The sequence below is a fragment of the Nomascus leucogenys genome, chromosome 23 (genome assembly GCF_006542625.1).
Source record: "Nomascus leucogenys isolate Asia chromosome 23, Asia_NLE_v1, whole genome shotgun sequence".
NCBI lineage: Eukaryota > Metazoa > Chordata > Mammalia > Primates > Hylobatidae > Nomascus > Nomascus leucogenys.
The window spans coordinates 4,029,324-4,041,896 of NC_044403.1; positions in this window are offsets into that span (position 1 = coordinate 4,029,324).

Here is a 12,573-nt window from a genome sequence, read left to right on the forward strand (position 1 = left end):
TAGGGTGGGGGGATACAAGAGGAGGATGCAAAGGAGGCTTTGGATTGGGAAGAAGGGCAGCAATGAGATGTGGCTGTAGTCCAGGAATAGTCAGGGAAGCAGATAATGTAGTTAAAGTGTCTCGGCCTAATAAGGGAACTGGGCAGGTGGGGATAACTAAAAAGGAGTGCTTAAAAAATATTGTCTAAGTTGGCACCAGAGTTGGGGAGTTTTAAGAGGTTTAGAAGCCTGGCCGTCAATACCCACAACAGTTATGGAGGCAAGGGAAACAGGCCTTTGAAAAGAAGGTAATGTGGAGTGGGTAGCCTCCATATTGATTGAGACAGGGACAGACTTATCCTCCACTGTGAGAGTTACCCGAAGCTTGGCGTCCGTGATGGTCTAGGGGGCTTCCGAGGCAATCGGGCAGCATCAGTCTTCAGCCACTAAGCCCAGAAGATCTGGGAAGGAGTCAGTCAGAGAGCCTTGGGCCAGAGTTCCAGGGGCTCTAGGAGTGGCTGCCAGGTGAGTTGAACAGTCCGATTTTCAGTGGGGTCTCACACAGATGGGATGCGGCTTAGGAGAAATCCTGGGCGGCGGGCATTCCTTGGCCTGGTGGCCAGATTTCTGGCACTTGTAGCAAGTTCCTGGGGGAAGTGGGCCTGGAGGAACACCTGGCCACTGCGGTTTAGGCATTTGGAGGTTCTTGTGTGCTAGAGATGTGGCTGGGGTTTGTCTCACAGTGGAGGCAAGGAATCGCAACTCAGAAATATGTTGCTACTTGGCTGCCTCTATTATTGTACACCTTGAAGGCGAGGTTAATTAAGTCCTGTTGTGGGGTTTGAGGGCCGGAATTTAATTTTTGGATTTTTATTTAATGTCAGGAGTGGATTGGGTAATAAAATGTATATTGAGTGTAAGATGGCCTTTTGACCTTTTAGGGTCTAGGGCTGTAAAGCGTCTCAGGGTTGCTGCCAAATGAGCCAGGAACTGGGCTGGGTTTTTATATTTGATGAAAAAGAGTCTAAACGCTGTCTGATTTGGGGTAAAGAAAAAGGAGCATTAACCTTGACTATGCCTTTAGCTCCAGCCACCTTTTTAAGAGGAAATTGCTGGGCAGGTGGGGGAGGGCTAGTTGTGGAATGAAACTGTAAGCTGGACTGGGTGTGAGGAGGGGAGGTGATAAAAGGATTATAGGGTGGAGGAGCAGAGGCTGAGGAAGAATTGGGACCTAGCTCGGCCTGGTAAGGAGGGGAGAGGTCAGATGGGTCCTGGAAGGGTGATTAGAAAGAAAGGGAAGATAATACTACTACTACTATTAATAATAATAATAATCAGTACTCTGATTATTCTCAGTTTGGATTTTGTTGGTTTGTTCCTGAGTTCTGTGATTTCTTTTTCTCTGTCATTAGCTGTGTAACTTAGCTGTGCTTTCACTTGCTCTGTTAGTTTGTTTTTACTATCATAATTTCTTCCTTCAGGATGTCAGTTTTGCTCCTACTGGACTGCTCTGATATGTGACATCTTTTGTAGGATTTATAAATTTCACACAATTTTTAATAGCGTTTTTTGTAATCTGTTTTGGTAATCTTTTAAGTACTCAGAGTAAATTACAATCATGTAAAGTCATTTTCAGGTGATCGGTGTTTTTCTAGTGTTTTTTTTTTTGTCCCTGTAGCAGTTGCCCTACTACTAAAACAAGGGTTTTGAAACATCTTACTTGTGTTCTAGGGTAGCTTGTTGACATTTGCTGCTGTTGCTGTGTTTTCCTGTTTCTAATTGTATCATCTTGTGTGTTTCTCTCTGGATTTCCTTCTCTCTTGGATTTTCTTTTTTTCTGCATTTAGCTAGGAGGAAGTAGCTTGTCACTTGTTTGTCTATTCTTTTCAAAACTTTCTTTCTTTTGCCTTAGCTGAACTGGGAGACTGGGGGAAAGTATTGAAGTATGTTTATGTGAGAAGGCAAAGAGTGTCCTTCACCCCGATTCATCTTTCCCTCATGTTCATCTCAGATGCATTACTCTAGAATAATCCTCCATACTATATGACTTAACCAAAAGAGTTGTGATAATAATAATGGCAATAGTAATTGTGGTAATTTGTATACACATAGGAATTCTACAAGTGTAGAGTGCTTTCCCAACTGTTACCTGTTTTTTAACCTTGCAAAGCCCTTGGGTGTTTAGTGGGATGGGCAAATGGTTTCCGAATTTACAAATGAGCAAACTTAGTCCAAGAGGTTCAGTGACTTGCTCTTAGTCATATAGCATTGTCAGTCCTTGAACTTTGCTATTCTGGCTATAAAATTTGAAATCATTCTATCACATCCTAACTTAACTTTTAAGTTAATGCTACAGCTTTTAATTAAGCAGAAAAGATTCTCTCTTCCTCCAGTGAGATAGATTTATGTTACTCTGAGAGCGTCTTCCTGACCCTTCAAAGTCATGCTAAGTTGATAACTGATCCCACTGCTCACTTATAAGTGGGATACTTGGAAGACCAGCAGCATGAGCACTTCCTAAAAAGAGTTAACAGCATAACTTAGATGGAGTTTATATTCCCAAAAGTTTGGATGACTTTTGGAACTTGTGTTCTTAATTTTGATCAGTTAGCCTGTTGAGCCACACAGGGGACCACTACTAATCAAGAATAGTTATTCAAAATATGCTAGTGACAAGAATCATTTCATCTTTCACATTTCTATTTTATCTCAAGCAGCCAAATGTAGGCTGTCAGCATTTCCACGTGTTTGATCAATAACTTTTCCAAGCTGTAGTGAATAGAGCATGCTGATTAACTGAATGACATGACATTGAATTATAAGTGTGTCTACTTTCAAGTTGTGTAGAAAACCATAATGAAAAGTTAAAGGATAAAGGAGTCATTGTATTTTGGTTAGAGCAAAAGTGAAAGGCAGTCTACAAATTAACAACCTGCAAGGAATAACTGCTGTCTCTGAACAACTTCCTCCTGCCTACAGAAGCCACCAGGGTTCCATCATCTTACTACTTGTCCAGGCCAAAATACCTGGCAATCATGTTGACTACTGTCACTTCTTCACACCTGCCACAGTCAAGCAATCACCAGGACCTATAGTTTTGATTTTTTAATTTCTCTAGAATTTCACCCTTTATCTTCTTCCCCACTGCCAACACCTTAGTAAAGGCCCTCATCCTGTCTCACCTAGATTACTGCAAATATCCTCCTAACTGGTCTCCCTGCCCCAACTCTTGTCCCTCTGCAGATCCATCTCCACACTGCTGCCACTTGATTTTTCTAATTGGCTTAAAATACTAAGTGATTTCCTGTAAGCCTTTAGGGTAGAGATTAATATTTCTTGGCAAGGTATGTGACTGTAATCTGGCCTTTGCTGATCTTTTCAGGCTCATCTCTTAACACAACACCTCCCTTGCCCTTCCTCTTTACCATTAGGCACTACCCATCCTAAATTACTTTCAGTGTCCCAAATATAACCAGGTCCATCCTCCTCAAAGCTGTCTCATGAGCTTCTTCCTTTTCTGAGAACATCCTTTCTTTTACTGCTAGCAACTGCTGCTTCTCTGTTGCTTCCAGGACTTCTTGCCTGAACTTTCTTATCATATGTCACTTGCTCTGTCAGAGTAGCGGCATTTATATTTCTGTGAATATTAATCTTTAAAAACTGGACTCTTAGACACTTAACTGTGGGAAGCTCAGATGAAAAGCAAACAAACAAAAATCTTGAGTTAATTATGATCCTGCAAAATGTTGGAGCCAGCAGTAGACAACATAAGTCAGCAGTTTTAGAGACAGATGCGAACGTTGTGTGTAACGTGGCCAATCTCTGCCCTCTTGTGATTGAGGGAGAATGTAAGTAGTGCGGTGTATGCTTGATGGAAGATGTTCTGCCTTTTTTAATATTGCAAATGTTGTCTTTTGTATCTAAATAAATGGATACAATAATTGGATCCATGGGGAAAGAACATAAAGACTTCCCTCAACACTGGGTTATATTTATGAAATGTAGTGTGGATGAGGAGATGGAATAGATTTGCTTAAGTGGGTGGATCTGTTTCTGCTCTAGAGAAATATAAGAAATGGCTTGTGCTATTTTGTAGGAAAACAGCAGGACAGGAAATGACAGAAAATACTATTTACTGAAGAAAGCGTTCACCATTTTTCCTTGGAAAAAAGCTTTCCCCTGACTTTCCATTTTCTATTGATGATGTCACAGAGACTCAAACCCTCATATTTTCTTTGTGATGGCTTACTGGCTTCACTCTAACAGAAACAACTGCTCACAGGACAAATTTGGCCCCCATGCCTTTTTGAAAGGCCCCCAAAATTGTTTTTACATTTTTAAATGGTTGAAAAACTCTAGAGAAGGATAATATTTCATGACACGTGAGAACTGTATAAAATCCAGACATTAGTATCCATAGATGAAGTTCTGTTGGAATACAGACATGTGCATTCATTTACATATTATCTACGGCTGCTTTCACGATGCAGCAGCAGAGCTGAGGAATCGTGACAGAGACCACGTGGCCTGCAAAGCCTAAAATATTTACTCTCTGGCCCTTTACAGAAAAAAATTTGCCTAGCCCCTGCTTTAAGTCTTAGTAGACTGTAAGCTCCTCGAGCCTAGGTATTGTATCTTTCTAATATTTACATCTTAAGAAACCTGTAACAGGCTGCTTAGCATGTAGTAACTTCTCAATAAACGTTTGAAGAAAAATAACATTCAAAAAATAATACAGTTAGAAAGTGAGTTTCTCCTTTTCCCTGCAGCAACTAACCCAGGGCCTTTACTAGGAAGGTCTCAGTACACGCTTTTCTGAATTGAGATTATTCTCCTGTTTAAATCAGTGCTTTTCAAACTTCACCATGAATCAGAATCACCTGGAGGACTTGATGAAGCACTGATTTCTGGGCCTCACACCTATGAATATGTAGTTCTAAAATGTACCCAGGTGGTGATGCTGATGCTGCTGGTCCCTGGACCAGTACATCCTGGGCTTGGGCCTGGGAATCTGTGTATCTAACAAGATGCTTAACTGTTTCTGGGATTTCTGGAGTCACCCCTTTGGAGATCCATGAGTAGAACAACATCCTCTAAGATATGAGTGCAGCTCTGTATTCGTATAGTTAGTGCTGTATTTGCAGAAGTAATCTTGTTTGCTTTTTTAGTTTTAAAACTCACATGACACAGTGTTAGGGTGGATTATTCATTTTTTAAAATCTTCAGTCCTAGAAATGAAAGGAAATGAAGATAAGGTGAAGAGGAGCTCAGTTGCCTTTGCAGAAGATGTCTGAGAAGGAGCTGTTGAAGGTAACAAACTTTCTCTCTGGATAATGGATCAGAAGTTGGAAAATACTGATCCAATGTAATTGGTTTTTTACTTCTTTAAGAAAATGGCATAATCCTACATATTATGTTTCCTTTAAAATCTTCAACTGCTGAGAAACCTATGGAAGTTAAGGAGAAAACCCTTTTCTTCAAAAATTGGAACATAATGGCAAAAATAGTTCTCATAATGACAAGAATGCCAGGATTTAGTGAACACTGTGTAAAGCTTTTAATTTAAAATTGTATTTCTTGCTGTGTGAGGCTCTAACAAAACTTTTCAGCTGTGTCATTCTCTATTGGCTGCGATGTTAAAGGCGATTCTGTGCTCATTGTCAACTCCTGTCAGTCCTGATTGAGTCCCAGGGAAGTTCAAGTTCACCTGGGCTGCACTGCTAAATGAACAGCCAGGGTCTAGGTAGGGACCTTCACAGAAGCAATATTTGACACACCATATTCCCTGTCCATTCTCCATAAGAATTAAGGAGTAGGAATGAGAAGCCACATGATGCAGTGAAGAGAGAATGGATTTGGAGCCAGACAACCTAGTGTTACATGGGACCCTGCTGTGTGCTTGGAGTGACCTTGAGAAAGTCACAACAACCTCTTTTGGCTGTTTCCTCCACTGTAAAATTTAAGAGGTTTTGTTGGTATCAGATGATTCTTATACGAAGGTGCTTTGTAAACCAGGAAACATGGGACCCACTTACTGCATTTTTAATGTGTTCATTAATAGATAAACAAGATTCATTTCTAGAAGTCTGGAGGCCTGGGCCTGATGCTGAGTGTACTATTAGTACAAGGTTGCTGAATGAAAATGGAGAGAAAAGAAATAGATAGATTTAAAATAAATGTTAAATGCTTTATAGAACAGAACAAGACGCTATGTAAGAAATGAACCAACTATACGTTTTGCAGAGGGGCTTACTTGCTTTTTGGTAAGTATGTGGTTTAGAATTTCTTAGATGTAGAAGTTTATTTTTATTTTTTACCGCTATTACTCTATCTCTCTCAATAAGATAACAGTAGTAATGCCATATACAAAATTCAGTGAATCTTAATGCATTTCAGATTCCCTTTAAATGATCCAGGATAAGAAAAGTCCTCATTTAAGCTGCTGCATTGTTCAATGCAAAATAAAATAGAATCTGGTATAACTTTACTTGCAAATTGACATCTCTGTAGCCTATGATTAGGACGGAATTCTTACGTATTTTGTGCTAGTTGATTTCACGAGGTGCCAAGGGGTTAGACAAAAGGAGCAGACCTTCAGTGTGTGTCCTCAGCCAGATGCTGGAACAACTGGAAGGATCGCAGGTACTTTTGCAGAAATGTAGACATATAAGGTGACCTCAGCAAGAGCAAAAAGTACAGACTTGAAGTATTTCCAAACTTGAAGGGATTATTTTAATATAGGGTTGATTTAGCAAAACCCATGGAATCGATGTTTATTTACTTAAAGAGCTAGCTGCTAGAGAAATAATATATAAAAGACACAGTCCCTACCCCCAAGCAGCTTCTGTTTTAGTGGGGAGGACAGGCACATTTATGCCCCAATGCTGTGAAACACCAGCCTGGCTCAAGGGGTGGGGGGTTAACAGGGAAGGCTCATCAAGAGTAGTGACATCTACACTAGGACCTGAAAGATCAGGAGAGTTGAAGTTCAGCAACTTGTGAGACTTGGTTCCAAAAGATGAGGTAAACCAAACTGGTGCTGTTCTCAGGAATTTGAAGCCTGAGGATGTGGCAATGGTTGTGAAGACTGAAATGACAGGTGTGGAAAGAAAAGAGAAAAGGAGAGGCTGGGGGCCAGGCATGGTGGCTCACACCTGTAATCCCAGCACTTTGGGAGGCCAGGGTGGGCAGATTGCCAGAGATCAGGAGTTCGAGACCAGCCTGGCCAACATGGTGAAACCCTGTCTCTACTAAAAGTACAAAAATTAGCCTGCTGTGGTGACGGGTGCCCGCAATTCCAGCTACTCAGGAGGCTGAAGCAGGAAAATCGCTTGAACCCAGAGGTGGAGGTTGTGGTGACCCGAAATGGCACCATTACACTCCAGCCTGGGCAACAAAAGCGAAACTCTGACTCAAATAAATAAATAAATAAATAAATAAATAAATAAATAAATAAGAGAGAGAGGAGAGGAGAGGCTGGGGACATCCCTATGACTAGTTATGAACAAGCAGGAGAAGCCCCTGAGCAGGGAGGGGAGGTGGGGCAAGTGCACAGAGTAAAGCTGGGCAGCTGTGCAGGAGGCCTGTGGCTGGGAGAGAGGGTGCTGCCTCGCTTCCACGCCACCATCTGGTCTGGTTTCCAAGATACCTCATGTTCCTAATATTTCCTGCCCTTGGCTTCTAGGAGATTCCTCTATTCTCAGTCAACCTCATCTTTACTTGAACTACCCTGTATGGATCTTTGTGCTTTATAAGCCAGAAGATCTTGAAGTCAATGGGAGACCAACCAGAGAATTATTGGTCACTGCACTCTATGTTTAATGTCAGTGAGTGGGGTACATGTGGATGAGTAAGTAGCGTTGATGCCAGCTACTATGAGGACATCCAAAGGGAAGCTGACGGGGAACCTGCAGAAAGATCAGGATTGAAATAAATCTCGTTGTTTACAGAAGAGTGAACCTCTACCCAACTGAACCTGTGATTTGGTTTTTCATATTTAAGTGATTTTAGAGCTCAGAGGTGATAAAGAACTAGACAGAAAAGAAACCAGGTCTTCTGGCTCTTTAAGTGACTCAAATTCCTGGGATCATCAGGAAAACAATATCTCCTCTAACTCAACGCACCATCTACTTGGCTGGAAATACAAGAGTTATGCAGGACTCTGGAGCTCATCTAGCCCAGTTCACCTTGGGCTAGAGCTATATGGCCTTAAGCTAATATTCTCACCACAACATCCTTGAGCAGCAAGTTTCTTTTCATAGTCCCAAACTCCTGTAGCCAACCAAAGAACTTCGTTTCTTCCCTTATAACTTATTGTATTCTCATATGTTTATTCTGGCAAAGCACTACCAATTTCCACTCACCTAAATTAGAAACTGGAGTCATCTTCAACACTTCCCTTTCCTTCTTGTACATTAGGATCAGAGTCCTGGCTATGTTTTGCTTTGTTGCCTTGAAGCAGCCTTTCTTCTCTTTCTTTCTTCTGCTACCACTGTCTGCCTGCATCAAGACCATCACCATTTTGTGCTCTATTAGTAAGTTTCATCCCAAATCAATCTTCCTATCTCATTGATTTTTCCAGATCTCCTTTTCTATTTAAAATCCCCTCTAGAATCAACTGCAAAAACATGTTTTATTATACCACCTGGAATTTAAGGTTCTCTACAGCCTGCTAAAAATGGCCATCTCTCCAACCTTATTTCATAATTATTTCTCCTATATAGTACACAATCTGAACTGTAATTTTATTGTTCTGCAGAAATGTCACATTTGTTCATAATATAAAGCCTTTTTTTTTTTTAGTGGCCTCTGCCAGGTCTGTCCCTGTCCCTCCCTTCCAACTGTCTAAATTTTGTCTAGATAATTGACAGGTTTGGTATTCCTACATTCTTTATCAATCTTTCATTTCTTGAACTGCACTGATACTTGCTGTTGGTGACACATAAACCATCCAACCATGCATTGTGTGTGTGTGTGTGTGTCGGTGGGCAGGGGGCGGTTATCACTGTTGAGTGTAAGCATAAGGCAGGTCCTGCACATCTATTGAATTTACATGGTAATTGTGGTTCTATTGAGAAGAAAAGTGCCGATAGTAACTTTCTTTGGTTGGTCTTGGAGAAGGTTACTGACAAGATAATGAGTTGCCAAAGATGTTCATAAGCAGAAAGCAAGTGCATCAACCTATTGTAGCTGGTGTCAGATGGGAGGTGGAGGCCCTTTAAAGCATCTGTGCTGACACTTGGAGTGGTGAGGGCAAAAATAGAGGGCAGCCTCGGCAGGCAGGTCAGATCGCCGATGCCTGGTGAGCAGAGCAGAAGGAGCTGGGGCAGGGTGAGCTGCTGCATGCTGGTCTTAAAGCTATTTGAAATTGAGACTGGTGTCCTTGACAAAGTAGTCAATGTGCTTCCCTACAAAGAAGTAAGCTTATAAAATAGGTCAACCTACTACGTCTTTATGGAAACAAAGGGTTTATAAGTGAAAGAATCAGATGGATCTTTTGATTTTGAGCAGCAATATTCTTATATGTAGCAAACAATTACTGCTTAAATGTTTTAAAAGGTACTTGCATATGTACCTATCACAGGCATATTCATATGACAAGGAAATATTTTGGGCTTCTGTTATTTCTTCACTGAAAAGTTTTCTCAAAGGCAAAACAACAGAGCTCTGATTATCTTTTTGAACGTAATTCATTCTGGATTTTTAATGTTTATTTTCTTGATTAAAATGATTTGAATTTAAGGGGGCCAGACAATTTAATTAAGTGCCAGTGGATGAATGCCAACTGTCCCACAGTTTCATCTTCCCTTTTCCTTTCATGTATTTTTGTTGTGAATTTCTTTAGTTTTTTTTTCTGACTAACCAACAACAATGCATGACTAAATTGTTTATGCTTAATTCCTGGCTTATTTTTGCTGTATATTCTATTTTGTTGGCAACATATTTTAATGGCTTTCTTCCCCTTAGCAGAATTTGTGGTAGAAAATTGCTTTTAAGAAAAAAAAAAAAAAAAAAGACCAGGCAGGACAGAAATTTTAAGCTAATCACTTAGTTTCTGAAATTTTAGCAGAAATAAACAAGTTGATTAGTTTGAAATGTAATTCATAGGCAATGAGTTAAAAAGAAATACTTGAGTTGCTGATTACAGCTAGTTCAAATAGACCCCCTGAAATGTAATTCACTCTTGGAGTGATTCCAAATGGCTTCTGTATTAGTCAGGCTTCTCCAGAGAAAAAGAACCTACAGGATATATAGAGAGACATGTAAGAGGACATTTATCATGCAAATTGGCTGATACCAGTTTGGAGGCTGAGAAGCCCCACAATATGCCATTTGCAAGCTGGAGAGCCAGGAAAGTCAATGGTGTAATTCAAGAAGCAAGCTTATAAAATAGATCAACCTACTGTGTCTTCATAGAAAAAAAGAGTTTCTATAGGATTTGTCTAGAAACAAAGGGTTTCCCTCTGAGTACTGGGGGAGAGAGGGCTGCTGGTAGAATCCTGGAGTCTGAAAACCCAAGAACCAGGAGCACTGATGTCCAAGGGCGGGAGGAGATGGATGTCCCAGCTCCAAAAGAGAGAGAGAGAGAATACGCCCTTGCTCTGCCTTTTTGCTGTATTTGGTTAGGAGCCCAGAGGTGATAAAGAACTGGCCAGAACAGAACCCAAGTCTTCTGGCTTTTGAAGTGACTCAAATTCCTGAGATCATCAGGAAAACAAATGTCTCCACAGATTTTCCTCAACAGATTGGTTTCTGCCCACCCATGTTGGTGGGGGCAGATCTTTTTTACTCAGTCTACTGATAGAAATGCTAATATTTTTCAGAAACACCATGACAAAAACAATCAGAAATAATGTTTTCCCAAATATCTTGTTGTCCCTTAGCCCAGTCAAATTGACACATAAAATTAATCACTGCAATTTCTTTCTGTTTAAATTTTCAAAATTTTCCAAATGCTGTGATCATATTTCAAATAGTACTGAAAGAATTTTTAAGCAACATTAATCTGACATCAAATGCACTGAAAGGTAGGTTGTGTCTTGAATTTTCTCAGCACAGTATACATGTATTGAAAGGGGACATCCATTTGGATAAAGGCATATGCCTGATTCTTCGTAGTATATCTGTATCTCTCTTCCCTTTTTCCCCCTAATGTTTTTTTCCTCTGGATAATTTTTATTATAGATAATTTCAAACATAAATAAAAAAAAGAGCAGCATAGTAAACCTCCAAGTACTCCAATACTTAGCTCAAGAATTATCAACTCATGAGCAATCTTGTTTTCTCTATACTCCTGCCTATTTCTTCCTTTCTCATACATTGAGTTATTTTGAAGCAAATTCCAGACATTTGTTTCATGTATAAATATTTTAGTATGATCTCTGAATTACAAGGATTTCTTTAAAAATGTAATCCAAATGCCATTACTACATCTTAAAAAATTGAGATTATTGACTTCATCAAATATCCAACTCAAGTCTCATATAGTTTTTATAGATGTTTATTCAAATCAGGATTTAAACAAGATCTGTATTTTGTATTTGGTCTATATGTCACTTAATTCTCTTGTAATTATAGGTTCCCTTCTCTCTTGCTCTTTTTTTATCACAATATAGTTGTTGGAGAAACTAATCATTTATTTCTATAGATTTTCCCAGTCTAGATTTTGCTGTTGTATTCCCATGGTTTTATTTAACATCTTGTTCTGTGTCCTGTATTTCTTACAGTCTGGTATGTAGATCAAGAGGCTTGACCACAGTCTTCTGGCAAGACTACTCCCTAGATGCTATTCTGAACTCCTGTTAGGAGGCACATATCTGGTTGTCTGTGTCACTTTTTGTAATGTTATTATTGATCACTGGGTTCAGGCGTTGTCAGCCTTACCCATCTATTATAAATCCTCCATAAGTTTTTTACTTTGTAAATTCAGTAGCCATTACTCTTGATCCATTATTTGAAGAAGTGTAGATTATTATTTAAAAAAAAAAATTGGGGGTTCAGGTAATGACTTAATGACAAAACTATGTGGTTTTCCTGCGAGTTTGTTGTGGTTCAACCCTTATCTTTGTACATTTTAATGCGAACTCACAAGGAATCTTGAATTAACTGATAGGCACATAATATTGGTCTAGATGGTCTGTACAAAAGCAAGCCCAGAGTGACCCCTGAGTCAATGAGGAAAACATAGGGCCAAGTCTAAAAAAGGGTAAGATGTAAAAATAATAATAAACTGGAATCAGTATATACTACATTATTTGTACATTAATATTTTTATAAAGAATAATACCACAGTGAGAAACACTACTGAAATATCCTCACCTTCTGCATCCTTCAATTCATTTAACTCTTAGCCTTTGAGGATGGGGGAGTGAATAATCCAATGCATTGATTCCTACCCTGATAATCATTGATGATTTTCCATTGCCCACCCTGGAGGACTAGGAGAAAATGAGAGCAGATCAGGTGGGAAGAGCTGAGAGTAATGATCCAAATCTATAGCTATGTGTGAAGCTGATTCATAGATAAATTGATTGTTAAGTGTGAAAGGTAAGTTAGAACAATCTGGTCTGACATATTTCTCAATTCAGGAATCCC